At 58.9% G+C, this 14,758-nt stretch overlaps 1 long non-coding RNA gene across 3 annotated transcripts in view; it reads left to right on the top strand.

Annotated features, from left to right (window-relative positions):
- The window catches only part of LOC113594584 (uncharacterized), a 58,297-nt gene that overhangs the window by 39,782 nt on the left and 3,757 nt on the right, over positions 1-14,758 (top strand). For all 3 annotated transcript variants that reach the window (XR_008294615.1, XR_008294614.1, XR_008294616.1), the window contains one exon: positions 12,837-12,932. This is a non-coding gene — a long non-coding RNA (uncharacterized LOC113594584). The remainder of the gene's footprint in view (positions 1-12,836; positions 12,933-14,758) is intronic.

A 14,758-nucleotide genomic window follows, 5' to 3' on the forward strand; every position in this document is an offset into this window, starting at 1 on the left:
TGAGAAAAGAAAAGACTGGTCTCAACTCCACATTATGGAGCTCTAAAACGAAGAGCAAAGTAAACACAAAGAAAACAAAAAGAGGGAGCATGGTAAAGATTAGCACAAGGTGAATGGCATGGAAAATACACAAAAAACCAAGAGAAGACAGATGAGTCCACAAGCTGGTTCTTTGAGAAGATGAATAGACTTGGCACACACCTTGGTGAACTGGTCAGAAGGAAAAAGGGAGAAGACACGGACAACCAGGGTCAGGAGCGAAGGAGGTGACACGATGGTAGGAAAAAATAGGAAGATAACAGAGAATAATAATGAACCATTTTATGGCAGTAAGTTCAACGTCTTAGGTGAAAAGGACAAATGCCGTGAAGGACACGCACTACCAAATCTCGCTCGAGAAGAAATGCGTAACTGAATAGCTCTCTGTCTGTTCAGGACATTGAACTTACAGTTAGAACCTTAAATCCCTGTGAGATTGCAAGGGACCCAGAACCGCCCAGATGGCTGCAAGGAGGAAGAACGAGGTTGGAGGCTTACATTTGATGATTTCAAGAGTCATCATGACCTACAGCAATCAAGACCATGTAATATTCGTGTCAAGGTAGACAGAGAGGGGGTGCTTGGGTGGCTCGGTTGGTTAAGCGTCCAACATCAGCGCAGGTCGTGATCTCATGGTTTGTGAATTCAAGCCTTGCATCAAGCTCTGTGCTGACAGCTCGGAGCCTGGACCCTGCTTCGGATGCTGTGGCCCTCCCCCGCCCCCCCGCCCCCCGCCTCGCTCACTCGCTCTCTCTCTCTCTCTCAAAAATAAACATTAAAAAATTTTTAGAAAGACAGAAAAGCAGAGGGATGAGCAGAGTCCAGAAACAGACCCTGCACACGTGGACAGCCAGTCATCAACAAGGGAGCTGAGACAATTCCACAGAGAATTGATAGCCTTTTTAGACAGTGGTGCTGGAGTGAGTGCATCCCTCTTATCATGTGCCTGTGTCCGTCCGTCCATCCATCCATCCATCCATCCGTCCGTCTATCATCTGTCTGTCTTCCTACCATCTCTCCTCCCATCCATCACTTACCTGACTATAAAACTTTGATCCGTGCATTTCAGCAATACAAATATTAATTCAATACAGATTGAAGACCTAAATACAAAGCCAAAAACTATGAAAGTCCTAGAGGAACGGCTTTGCGACCCTGGGTTAGGCAAAGATGGTTTAGATATGACACCCAAATCATAATCTTTGGTAAGAAAAAGTTGACTTTAGAAAAAATTGAACTTTGGACAAGTGAAAACCTTCTGTTTTCTTTAAAAAAATTTTTTTTAAAACATTTATTTATTTTTGAGACAGAGAGAGACAGAGCATGAACGGGGGAGGGTCACAGAGAGAGGGAGACACAGAGTCTGAAACAGGCTCCAGGCTCTGAGCTGTCAGCCCAGAGCCCGACGTGGGGCTTGAACTCGTAGACCGTGAGATCATGACCTGAGCCAAAGTCGGAAGCTCAACCGACTGAGAGGTGGGAAGGTTTTAAAAACACTTTGGAAAACAGTCTGGCGGTTTTTGCAAAGCTTAACCCTACACCTGCCACATGGTTCAGCTAGTTGCCCGAGAGAAAGGACGGCATACATTCCTACGGGAAGACTTGTGCGTGCACAGGGGTGCCTGGGCGGCTCCGTGGGTTGAACGGCTGACTCTTGAGTTAGGGTCAGGTCATGATCTCGTGTCGCAAGGTTGAGGCCCGTGTCAGGCTCTGTGCTGGGCAGGGAGCCTACTTGGGATTCACTCTCCCTCTCCTTCTGTCTCTCTCCCAATCATGTGCTCTCTGTCTCTAAAATTAAAAAATAAAATAAAAAAAGACTTGTGCAGAAATGTTCACAGCAACTGTATTTGTGATAGTCCCAGTAACCCGGGTCTCTACCGGCGGGTGAATATGGAAAATGTGCTAACACGGTCATGTCACGGAATAGTACTCAGCAGCATGAAAGGAAAGACACATGCCAGCACACGGACGAATCTCAAAATGATTATGTTGAGTGAAAGAAGGCAGAAAGATTTCAAATTCTATGATTCTGTTTGTACAAAACTCTAGGAAATTCAAACTCAGGTCACACTGAGGTGATGGATGTGCTCATTCTTGTATTGTGGGGATGGTTTCACAGACACGTGTTTGTGCAAATAATATGCATGCCTAACGTGTCACTTATCAATTTTATACTTTAAACATGTGCGGTTTATTGGATGATAATTGTAATTCAACAAAGTTCTTACTTTTGAGAGAGAGAGAGAGAGAGAGAGAGAGAGAGAGAGAGAGAACAAGTGGGGGGAGGGGCAGAGAGAGAGGGAGACACAGAATCCGAAGCAGGTTCCAGGCTCTGGGCTGTCAGCACAGAGCCCGACACGGGGCTCGAACCCATAAACCAGGAGATCACGACCTGAGCCAAAGTCAGACGCTTAACCGACTGAGCCACCCAGGCGCCCCAACAAAGCTGTTTTTGAAAGAGCTAATAAATACTTACAACACATCCCTTCTGAGTTATTTTACGATATTTAGTTACCACATCAATAACTTATTTTTAGGTCACTGACCGGCACGGCTGTGCTCCAGTAAAACTCCTGACAAGATGGGTGTAAGTCTGGCTCTGGTCCCGGCCACGGCTCACAGCCACCATCGCTGCGTAGAGGAACCCCATCTAGCGCACCTGCAGGGGGAAGGAGCCTCCGTCCCAAGTCTGCCCTCAGTGACGTCCCTGGTAGCTTGAGGCCGGCCGTGTTGGCAGCGGACACCACTTCTCCCGGGTGCTGGCCTGCCCAGCTCTGCCTGGGGGTCTGGGGAGAGGTTCTGTGAGGGGCAGGGGCCTGGTGGAGTCAGTCTGTGATGGGGACACCGGAGCAGAGCCTGGGGCCAGCGCCCAGCCGGGCTGCACGGGGACCGTCCCCCGGGGGCCCCCACACTGCACAGCACAGCACGTGGCACCCTCAGCGGCCCTTGCCGAGCCTCAGTTTCCCCTTCCCAGCTCCCTTGGGGAGGTACGCCCTCCCCCCACGCACAGCGGTGACCATGAGCCCATGGAATTCGGGGTAGGGTCCAGCTGGAGACCTCCTGGTCTTCCTGCCCGTGTGTGGCCCTGAGCAGAGGCTCGCTGCCTCCAGCCTGGTTTCCTCCCCCCACGTGGATGGTGTTCTGTGACCTGAGGTCACACGTGGAGGAGATGCTGTGTGGGCCCAGCAGCCCTGTGTGTTGGCGGGGGGGGGGGCAGGGCATGGGCTCAGGGTGGCTGTCGCGGGGCGTGGCCCCTCCGACCCCCAGGGGCTCCATTTACAGGCCCCGACTGTCGCCCGGCCTTCCTGCCCACGTGGGCCACGCAATCGTCTCCTGCTCGGAGAGAAGGTGGAGCGCGGGGGGCTTCTGGCCACCAAGCCAAGGGGGACGCGCTGTGGGAAGGGAAGCCAGTGCCCCGAGCCCACATGTGGCGCGGACCTGCCCCTCCCCGTTGTCGCTCCTGTGCCTCCGTCCTGGTGGCTCAGGTGCACGGCCACCTCCCTGCCTGGCCCTGGGAGAGCAGTGGCCCTGAGAGGCGGGTCCGAGCCCACGGGCTGGCAGCACGGGCATAGCCCATCGGAGCGCTGAGCTGGGGTGGCCACACAGCCCACAGGTGTCCCGCCCCCCACCTGGGCCCCTGGTGGGGACGGGCTATCACACACACACATTCCACAGCGACGGGCTTCCCGGGAGAAGAACCTGTCCTTACTTGGGATAGCGGCTGTAAGCCTGTCCTTGGTCAGAAGGTCGGCCCTGAGCTGCCCCGGGGACTGCCACCTGGCCCCAGGGTGGGTGTGGCCCTTACCCCAGGGACGGGAGGCCCCACCATACACCAGAGCTTGCCTTCAGAAGCCCCACCCGGAGTGCGGAGTGTGGGGAGCCTCGCTCTGGTCAGCTGTGCCCAGTGTCCCCAGCGCCCCCCAGCTCTACGCCCAGGCTGGACCCCACTCCCAGGGGACTACCTTCGCCTTGGGCAGGCATCATTGCCCAGTGGCCCTCATGCCCCAGCTGCAAGCCTTTTGGCGGCCCCTCCCTGCCCACGCGCAAAGCGCACCTCCTTGAGTTGACATTCAGGGCTTCTCCTGACCTGCCCACCACTGCCCTTCCGCTCTCCTGCGCTCTAGGCCCTGAGCTGCCAGCCACTTCCTGCTCCCAGCCCACTTTGTTGCCTCCATGGGGTCCTCTCCTCCAGGAAACCCCCTGGAACACCTCTGTGGAAGCAAGCCGGCCCTCCCCCTGGCTCCTCGAGTCCCCGGCCCATGCTGGTGGGGGGTACTGGTCACCTGACTCGCTGCCAGCTGCAGCTGGGACAGCAAACCCCTGAGTCCCTTGAGCAGTGGGGCCAGGCCTCCACACCCCTCTCTGCGGCCAGCTGGGACGGGGGCTCAGACCTTGGCCTTTGCCGCAGGATTCTATCTTTAACTGCTGGACAGCCAATTCCTCTCTATTTTGAGAGGGAAAAAATTCCACTCTGAAGTCTGGTTCAAAAAGTCCTCGCCCAGTGAGGCCAGTTCCCTGGAGGGACCGCTGGCCTTTGCCGTGCTCCCCAAGAAGAGGGGGCTGGGAGGAGCAGGCAAGCGGGGGATGGGGTGAGGGAGGAGGGGAGGCGGGGGAGGGAAGGAGGGGCCCGGGCTGAACTCAGAGGGCACCGCGGCCGGCCCACCGCCGCCTCCTCTCTGCTCCAGCCACAACCGACTTTTATCATCACACCGTGGTTTGGACCGTTTGGCACTTCATATAAATAGAACGAGGCAGCGTGTCCTTGTGTCTGGTTCCCATCACTCAGTCTGATGTTTATGAAATCGATCCACGTGCCGCTGCGTTCATTCATTACCACTTCTGCGTGGGCTCGGCCGGAGGAAACGCCCACCTCTACGGCTTCCGGGCCGGGTCGTCTTTGGTGCGACGCCTGAATCATCTCCGTGCGCGCACTTTTGATGAACACAGGCACCCACGCGTTTCCGTGGGAAACGCCGCGTCCTCCTGTGTTCTCCCCTCGGCCGCGGGGCCACTGCTGGTGCTCTGTGGGGGCTGCAGGCGCGCCCCAACGCGTGGGGCTTCCCCCCAGCCTCACCAACATGTTACTGTTTTTATTTGAACCCTTCTGGTGGGGACAGAGTGGCCTCGTTGTCGTCTCCCAGAGATTGTAAAAGGTTAATAGACATCCTTTTTTTTAGAGCGGGTTTAGGGTCATAGAAAAGTTGAACAGGAAGTACGGAGTTCCCACCCCACCACACACAGGTGGTTTCCCTGGTTGTTAACGTGGGACGCTCTTAACGGGCAACGACTGATGAACGGATATCGCCCTGTTCTTGTTAGCTGAGCCCGCACTTTACATAGGGGCTGTCTCTGACGTCCAGTTCTGCGGGTTCTGGCAAGCGCACGGTGTCACGTGTCCTCCCTGACAGCCCCCGGGAGCACCGGTCCCGCCCGGCCTCCATCCTCTCGCACCCTGACGGCGTGCTCTATCTCCCGTATCCGTCCGTAGGCTTGCCTTGCGCCGAGCGCTCCTTCGAAATGCAAATCAGACCATGTCACTCCCCCTGCTACGAACCACCCATTCATTCATTTGTGCCTCCCACAATATTTATCTGGTGCCCTGTGTTTATCCGGCCTGGCGCTTCCCCAAGGTTATAAGACGGCCAAGAAGATTTGGTCCCTGCTCCCAAGAAACTCACTGGCCGGTGGGAGAAGCCGCAGGCGGATGAACGAAGCCGCTGCAGGCCGTGTTGGGTGTGGAGAGGCAGGCTAACGTGGGGAAGGAGGGAGACTGTGTATGCAAGTGGCCAGGGCGTGAGCGGGGCCTCTGGGGGGAGAATGACAATTACTAAAGCCCCAAGATGGCCTGGAGCTAGAGGTGCTCAAGGAGGCGACACGGGCCGGCACGGCAGCCCCGTATGGCAAGGGGGCGTGGGTCGGAGAGGTGCAAGCTTGGGGGGCTCAGGTTTGCTGTAAGTCTAGCCCTGGGGTCCTCTCCCAGGCTGTGCACTGTGCCTCACACAACACCCCAGACCGTGGTCCTCCAGGACGGCAGGGCTCCGTCCGTCTGGGCCACTGCAGCGAGCCGTGCCCTGAATGGCGCGTTTGGTGAAGGCCTGTTAGAGCAGGAAGAAGGGACCCACAATTGTGGGCAGGGTCTCAGGGGTGCTGCTGGTATGAACTGCCCGAGACTCACCCGCCCAGAAGCCAACACTTGGGGGCAGTGAACCCAGGGCTCAGCCCCAGGCAGGCGGCCTTGCGTGTGAGGGAGGCGATATGCTGTTCCAGTGCTGCGTAACGAGCGTCCCGCAGCGAGCGGCCTGAAGAGCCCCCTGTCTGCCGTGCCGGCTCCCTTCAACGCGGATCCGGCCCAGGATCCGGTCCGGGATCCCGTGGCCAGTGCGGCTCCCTGCAGGGATGGCTTTTTGAAAGGGATCCAGGGCGAGGAAACTCCAGAGGGCCTGAGGCCACCTCCCTGGGGCATCGTGGGTGTCCTTTTCTGTGACATCTCAAACGGGGCTGGTAGCTGACTCCGGCCTTCCTTGGTGGGCGGGGGAGCGGGGGAAGCGGGGCAGACATAGCTGTCACTTTCTCAGGGACATGGATCCAGAGTCCCTACCCTGCAGCCAAGGGACGGGAAGAGAAGGGGGGCCCCAGGGATAAATCTCCCTCTCAATTTCTGACGCCCTCCTGGCCTCCCAGGTCTCTGTCCATTCTACACCCAGGATGGGAGCAGTGAGCAGGGGAGGGCTCTGGAGGGAGGCTGGGGTCTCCTTGCAAGCTTGAGTGGGGCAGGATGAATCCCAGCCCCGGCGAATGGTTTCTGGAAGGTCAGGGCTACGAGTAGCTGCTCCTGTCCCAGGTCCAAGCGCCAGCCGTGTCCTGAGTTCTGAGCCGAGAACCGCGGGCCCGTGATTCCTGCTCCTAAGGACCTGGCCCCAGGAGCTGCCCAGCCCGGCGGCAGCAGTGATCAGAGAACCCACCTTCCCTGTGTCCTTGAAGGTGGCCCCTCTTCCTCACCTTTTCCTCCCCCACCCCAGGCCTCCTGTGAGCTGAGGGGCTCCCTTCCCTGGTCTCTGGCCCAGCCCTTTGTCATGTAGATCCATCGGCCTTCACAAAGTCCTGCCAGTCAGGACTCAGGCCTCGCTGCCCGCCTAAGAGGCTGTTCCAGGCCTACATGGGCTGGGGTGGGACAGGGGGCCTCAGTGATCATTAGTGTGAGCGATTGGTAGCACACTCGGGGATGACACAGGTTCCCCTAAGCCACCACCCACTGGGGCAAACCTTCGTGTTCTGCCATAGTGCGTACGTCACAGTCCGAGGGCATCTCACTGCCCGGCCTGCTGAGAGGGCAGCAGCCAGCCCGTGTCAGGGACGCTGAGCCACGGCCCTCTGGTGTGGCCTCCCTGACCTCCACGTTCCCACAAGCGGCCAGACGCCCTGCCTGCCGGGGAACCCTGCCCGTCCGTCTGCTGCCGAGCCGGGGCCTCTCGTGAAAGGGGGGTGCTCCCTCCTGCCCAGGTCCGTGGGCCTGCTCTGCCCTCTGTCCCCACCGTGGTGGCACCGTGTGTGTCCAGGGCAAGGCTCAGCCACTCTGACTGCGTTGGGAGCTGGAATCCAGTTAAGGACAATGAGCTCCCTCCCAGGGGTCAGGACTGGAAACCACAGGGCAGGGCAAAGCCTGGACTTGAGCCCCCGTTGACGTGGGGCCCATCAACGCTTCAGCGTCTGTGTCTGTGAACTGGGACTATTTCTCCCCCTGGGGCGGCCATCATGTCAGTGCTCGGGCTGCACCTGGAGCATAGTAAGTGCTCAAAAATGATGACTCTTCGTTTGTTTGTATCTGGGGTTTTCTTCATCATCCATGACATTTGCGGCCGTCTGAGATGGTTTCCAATCTTGGGAAGCATACTGAATACTTAGCGAGCCGAGAAATGTCCCTCTGACCCTGACTTGCCGAGGGTCCTCGTTAGGGATGGGTGATGGCTTTTGTCAGATGCACTTTCTGTGTAGTTTGATAGGGTCACATCATCTTTCTTTTCAGCTGGTTGATGTGGCGAATCCTTTCTCTGATTTCTAAGCATTGAACTAGCCTGGAGTACTTGGGATGAACCCCACTTGGTCGTGTATAGCATTCTTTCTATGCCTCATTTCACTTGGTTTGCTTATATTTTGCAGTGGATTTTTGCAATGTGTTCAGGAGAGATAGTGCTTAATAGTGGTTTTTGTTTTTTGGTTTTTTTGTCTTTGTCTAGTGTTGGTATCAGGATAACACCAGCTTCATAACATTGGTTGAAGAGCCTTTTTCTTCTTCCTCCATGTTCTAGAAGAAATTGTGTAAACTTGTGCTGCTCTTTCTTTCTTTTGTATTTTATTTTATTTAAGTTTATTTATTTTGAGAGAGAGAGGGAGAGACGGAGGGGGGGAAGGACAGAGAGGGAGGGAGACACAGAATCGGAAGCAGGCTCCAGGCTCCGAGCTGTCAGCACAGAGCCCGACGCGGGGCTCGAACCCACGAACCTTGAGATCATGACCTGAGCTGAAGTCGGATGCTCCACCTACTGAGCCACCTAGGCGCCCCTCTTTCTTTAAATGTTTAGTAGAATTCTCCAGTAGAATCATCAGATCCGGGAGGTTCCTGTTTTAGGAGCTTTTGAACTATGGATCCAGGCTCCCTTGGTTATGGGACTGCTGGATTCACCTCTTCCGTCTCAGTTGAGTATTGATGGTTAGCGCTTATCGATGGTCTGCTCCTTCTGGGGTGCAGAACTCACCAGCAGTGGCTCACCGCCCTCTCTTGTCCTGGCGAGGCTGCGGGAGCCGGTGACGGGCCCTGGCCGACCCGGGAGTGGAGGCTCTGCCCTGTCTCTTCCATTTTTGTCAGCTTCCCCGTCTTCCTCGCCGACCTCCGCCCCACCCCGTGGCTGGTCTTGCGCCTCTGACTGTCCTCGTGTCCGGCTTCTTGCAGCGGGGTCCGCGGGGGCCTGGGGATGTTGTCTGGGGGGTACGCAGTGCTGTAACTCTCCCTCCGAGCACTGCCCTGTCCAGACCACGCACCACATGTGGTGCCTTCGTCACCGCTCACACCGTGGGTTTCTGTCTTTGACCAGATGTGACGAGTCTGCACTCAGTGCTCATTTGAACATCTTCTAGCTGCGCACACTTTCCGGAAACTGGTGGGTCCCTGCGATGGCTCCCCTGGTCCTGGGGGTCTGTTGGGTTTTCCTGGGTCTGCGTGCTCTGTGGCTCACGTGGGGCTGTTTCTGTTGACTTGTCTCCAGATGCACAGACTGTGTCCTCCTCGTCTCCTCTTTGTTACTCAGCCCGTCTGCTGAGTTTTTGCTTCTGTTACTACGCTTCTCAGTTCTGTCGTTTCCGTTTGGTCCTTTCATATAATTTCCATTCCTTTGCTGGGGTTTTCTATGTTTTCATTTGCTCCAGGAGGACTGGTAAGTGCTTTCCCGTAGCGTTCCCACGTGGCCACGCCGAAACCCTCGCCAGAAAGTTCCGGCATCTTGTCCCTCTTGGTGTTGGTTGCAGCTATGTGTCTTCTCATCTGGGCTGTGATTCTCGGTCGTACCCTTCACGCTGTGGCTGAGTCTTTTTAAACATTTCACTGTAGCCTGCTGCTGCCCTGTCCAGGGTTATCACGTGGTCCGGGCCCATGCCGTGGCTGAACTTGATGACGTCTCAGTTTTCAGAGCGTTTGTGGTGTTATTCAGATTTCCTCGGTTTATCTGGGGCCTCTGGGCCCCATCCTGGGCCTTCCTGAGGTGAGGGGCTTCCCCACGCCCCTCTGTGGCTCTGGGCAGGGAGCTGCCGGGCCAGTTGTTGATGTGGGGATCCCCTTGCTGGGGCCCCCTAGTGTGTCTTCGTGGGAAGGGATCTGGCCTGAGGGGACAGGGGTCTTTCCAGGGTGGGAGCACTGGGCTCCAGCTGATGTGCTATGAACACTTTGCTTCTGGTTGGACATCAGGGGGTGCCGGGCTGTAGCCCCTGGGTCCCGTTGGCAGGGCGTGGGAAGGCACCCAGTCTATACCGCCTCTCCAGTCCTGGGGTTCCTGACCACCCTGCCCAGGTCCCATCTGGAACTCTCCTTTTGTTGCCTTTTTTATTTCCTGGGTTTGCACCTGTGCTCCATGGAAAGGAGCTGGCGGCTCTCAGGCGTCTTGTTGGGCCCACGTCTCCCGACGTCCTTCTGGAAGAGGACCCTGGCAGGTCTCTTGGCTTTGCTTTAGCACCCTCCCCTGTCAGGGTCCCTGCGCCACCGGGCTGTTCGGAGGCAAGGTCCATGAGTGCTCAAGGCCTGAAAAGCACGGGAGGCTCGGGGGCCCCGAGAGGTGGCCTCTGATGCCATCTACCTGGTTCCTTCAAACCTTGTCCTCCCGTGACTCGCACGTCTCACGGGAAACTCCCGGGGTGGGAACCACGGCAGCTCTGAGCCGACGAGGTGGCCACAGGGTCACTCTGAGCTGGAGAGGAGTGAGGAGAGGCCTCCTGCTGCCTGGGGAAGCCTGGCCTTTATTCGGCTCGGTGGGTGGTGCAAAGAGGGGCGGGGGGGGGGGGGCAAGGAGAACTTGGAGGGTCCACATGGGGGTTGGAGGTTCCAGTGTAGTGAGTGCAGCCGGGCTCTGCATGGAGCAGCCCCCGCCTTCCTGCCTGTGCTGCCCTCCCGTGGCCCAGAGCCCCCGCCTCCCCAGGGGCTGAGGGAACCCCCTGTAGGGCTGTGGAGGTTAACACCCCACGAGCCATGTTGCTAGTGGGCCCAGGGACACGGGTGAATTCCTCTCTACCTGTCGGCAGGTGAGGCCAGGGCTCCGACGGGGCTGATAATAGGCTGTTTTCTGGGGAAGCTGTTTCTCACCCAGGAACCAGCCACCTGTCTCTCCTCCTCCCCTTGTCTTGCTGCCCTGGGGCTGTGCCCACAATAAAGCTTGTGCCTGTGGGCTTTGCCCTGAGATCTGCGTTCCAGGAAAGCCGGGTTCCTCTGACCTGCCTCGGTTTTCCTAAGGCTGGGGCGTCCTGAGATACAGAAGCCCCCCCCCCCCAGCCCCCCACCTTGCTGCCTTTGCACCATCAGATTCATGTGTTGGAGCCCTAACCTCAGTGCCTCAGAACGTGGCCTTATTTGTAAATAAGGTCATTTGCAGATGTAATTAGTGAAGACAAGGTCATGCTGGAGTGGGGTGGGTCCTAGTTCAACATGACCGTGTCCTCATAAAAGGGGGATTTGGACACAGACGTGCACGCAGGGAGAGCGCAGTGCGATGAAGGACGAAGGGGTCAGGAGGAGGCGTCCACAGCCGAGGAACCCTAAGGACGGCGAAGCCTGGGGGGTGAGGGGAGTGGCCTGGAACAACTTCTCCCTCAGAGCCTCCGGGAGGAGCCCGGCCTCCATTGGGGACCCCCCCCCCCAGAGCTGGGAGGGTGTGCATTTCTGTTGTCACAGCCACCCCAGGACACGATGTGGGCTTCTCACGCTCCCTGCTCTCAAGGCAGGCCTGGCAGCAGAGTGCCAGGACGGGGCCCTGGGGGGGCCTGTCACCGAGGGCTGAAGGGCCTTGAACTGACATCCAGTGCCTGGAAAGCCACTTGTGGCAGCTTGGTCAGACACTCGCTCAGAGGCTGGCCTGTGGGGCACATCCCACCCAACACCTCCCGCGGGTCCCAAGACGCTGTGACTTACACCCACGCTTTCTGACGATGCTTGTTTTCTGTGCAGCGTCCATGACCCAGGCTGCCAGCCAGCAGGGAGGTGCCACCCGCAAGGCTTGGGGCTCCTGCAGGGTCGCTGGCCTGGCCTCCACTTCCTCTGCCCTCGGCAGTAGCCGGGGCAGCGTGGGACCCACGCGCCCTCCCCCCACGTGGTGGCCGGGGAGGAGGCTGCATCTCCCGGAGCCCAGGCTCCCGCCCAAGTCTTCACTTTGCCAGGAACTAGAGCCAGGTCTTGGGTGGGTCACTTTCCCTCAACTTCACAGACCAGGAAAGTCAAGTGCAAAGGGTACCGCCCCAAGCCCTGGGGCTGCAGCCAGAGTGATGACCGCCTTTGGGCACCTCCTCTTCAAGGGGTGGCTGTTACCACGTGACAGATTAGGGACCGGCTCAGAGGTGCCAGCACAGGGCAGGGCAGGTGATGGCAGGGGCATGAGCAGAACCAAGCAAGAAACATCTGTGGCACGAGTCCGCCCATGCAGAGGTCCTGTGGGCCCCCTTGGGGCCCTTCCCGGCCCCAGCCCAGTGTCCCTGCACCTGAGGGAGGGCAGGGACAGTCAGCCTCATCACCTGTGCTGTCTGGTGGGCTTCCAGGAGGCGGAGTCTCCCCTGAGGCCTAGTTTGTAGTGTCCAGAGGCTGGGCTGGGGGCGCAGACTGGGGCAGCGGCCTCGGTCGGTGGAACCAGAGCCTGCCTGAGGCTTCATTACAAATGGGCGTTCTCCCCGTGGCCAAGGCCCCACGGGCGGCCCACGCGGAGACCTTGGGGAAGGGGCCCGCGTGGCCGGGGTCGGGGACTCGCACGGGGGGCTGGCCAAGGGCTTGCTGTTTCAGAAGTGGACATCCGCCTCAGGCTTGGGGTCCTGGTGGAGGGGCTGGACTGGTGGGGAGGTAGGGGGCTCCTGTCTCCCGGCCGTGCCATTTCAGGATGGGTGTGGGGACCTCACGGAGGCCTCGCAGGGGCCGCGTGGGACCCCGGAGTCGCTCTTCTTGTCCCCACAAAGCATGTTGGTGTCTTACCCTGGTGCACTCTTGTGGATTTCTTGACCGGAAAATAAACGGTCGTGATGACGGTAATTTGTGCTGCTTATTATCTCTTCTGTTGCAGGCAGTGTGCACGCCCTTGCTAATTTTACCTGGTGAATTTACGAGGTGATGTTGTTATCCACCCATTTCGCAGATGAAAAACTGAGGCTCAGAGAAGGTGAGGCACTGGCCCCACATCTCAGACCCAGTGCGTCTTTGACTCTGAGAAGAGCTGTTAGTGGTCTGCTGAACGCGGCCTGCACTGGGTGCCCTTGTGGTGGGAGAGGGGCCGGGAGCCTTCCTCTGACTGTGATGAGCCCCTCCCCGGACCCCCTTTTCCTCTGCCTCTGCTGGAGGTGGAGGCCGAACCCCACCCCCTGGCCCACGTGGACCGAAGGCCGCACGCCCACGATCCCCGCGGAGCCGGGACATCAGAGGAGGCCTGGTCGGTCCGCTCTGGCCCCTTCGGGACTGCTCTCGGCCTCACTCCCCTTGTGCAGGCCGACCGTGGTGCTGGGTCAGAGATGGCCCCCAGCCCCTCCTGTGATGGGCGGGGGGGGGGGGGACCCGACTTGGAGCCCCACCAGCTTCATCTCTGCACAGGCAAGGGCCTCCTCCCTCGTCCTGGCCCTTCCCTGCCCCCAGAAAGCCTGAGAGACCATCCTGGTCGGGCCATCTGTTTCCTGCCCCTTCGGGAAGGCCGTCCCGCCCAGGCCTTGGCAGCAGAAATCCCGCATCTCCTGTCCCCACGCCCCTCCGTGCCCGGGGTCCTGGCCCTGGGATGGCTGGCTTAGTGCGACCACGGCCCGGCTGCCTGTTGGGCTCCCGCAGCCCCTCCGGCGGGGCCTCCGCCCTTTTGGCGTCCGCCTCCTGCCCCTGCCCTCCTGGCCCATTGTCTTTCCCCAGAAGCAGGGTGTGGGGCAGTCCGGGAGCCCGGGACCATTCCTTTTCCTGCTGTGGAGCCAGTGACAATGATGTCCCACACCCCGCCCCTGTGCACAGGGGCCACGAGCTTTCTCTCCCCGGGGGTCTCAGCCCGTACTCGGAGGAGGGGCCCCATGCAGAGCTTCCCTCAGACCCAGGCCTCGTGCCCCCAGTCCGGAAGTGGCTCCTCTTGGGCACCATTCCGAACATCGGTTTGCAAGGACTTTCCCTTCAGCGGTGAAAAGCCCTCACCTGGGCTAAGCTCCAGATTCAGAGCCCCTCTCAGGGCAAAGCAGGGAACCTCTCGGTGCTACCTGAAGACTGTGCGTGGACGCTGCCAGCCTCCGACCCGGCTCCTGCTCTCGACACAGCGGGCTTGGATCTGTAAGCTGTGTGGTTCTGTTCTCCTCGGGAGGCCGCGTTCCTGCATTCATCCTGCAGACACCTACTGGGACGTGGACCTGCTCGGCCCGGGAACAGACAGGGGCACTGCCCGAAGCCACAATGCGCCTGGGCCCGCGGGCATCTGATCCCAGCCCAACAAACAACCAGCGCGGAAATGGGGACGCAGGTTGCTTGAGGCCGTGTCTGCTGGGCTGAGTGAAGGGAGCGCAGACGTGAACGAGGCCACGGTGGCCGGGGTGGGGGCTCGTGGCCACGGACTGGGTCAGCACAGGCCAACAGAGCTGCTCGTGATGATGGATGTCGCACATCCACGCTGTGACCCGAGAGCCCTGGAAACCGGCTTCCTAGTTGCCCTGATTTGTAATTACCTTAAATTTCACTAGGATCGCACGGCCAGCAGCTGTTGTGTTGGGCAGCACCGCCCTAGGCAGGGATGGCCACGTGCCTGTCCCCTGGGGCTGGAGGCCGCTCACGTGTCTGAGAAGCCAGAGGAGGACGGTCAGAGGCACAGCGGGCAGCGAGGTGCAAGAGGGTGGTTCTTTTTGATTCTAGATGACGCATTTCCGGTTTTTTTCAGCCCCGGGAGCTGCGGGCCAGTTGTAGTATGCAATCCCGAGTGAGGACGAGAGTTGCCCAGCTGACCCTGGGCTTGCACTCTTGCTCCCCTTAGCGGAG

This window comes from Acinonyx jubatus, chromosome E3 (assembly GCF_027475565.1).
Source record: "Acinonyx jubatus isolate Ajub_Pintada_27869175 chromosome E3, VMU_Ajub_asm_v1.0, whole genome shotgun sequence".
NCBI lineage: Eukaryota > Metazoa > Chordata > Mammalia > Carnivora > Felidae > Acinonyx > Acinonyx jubatus.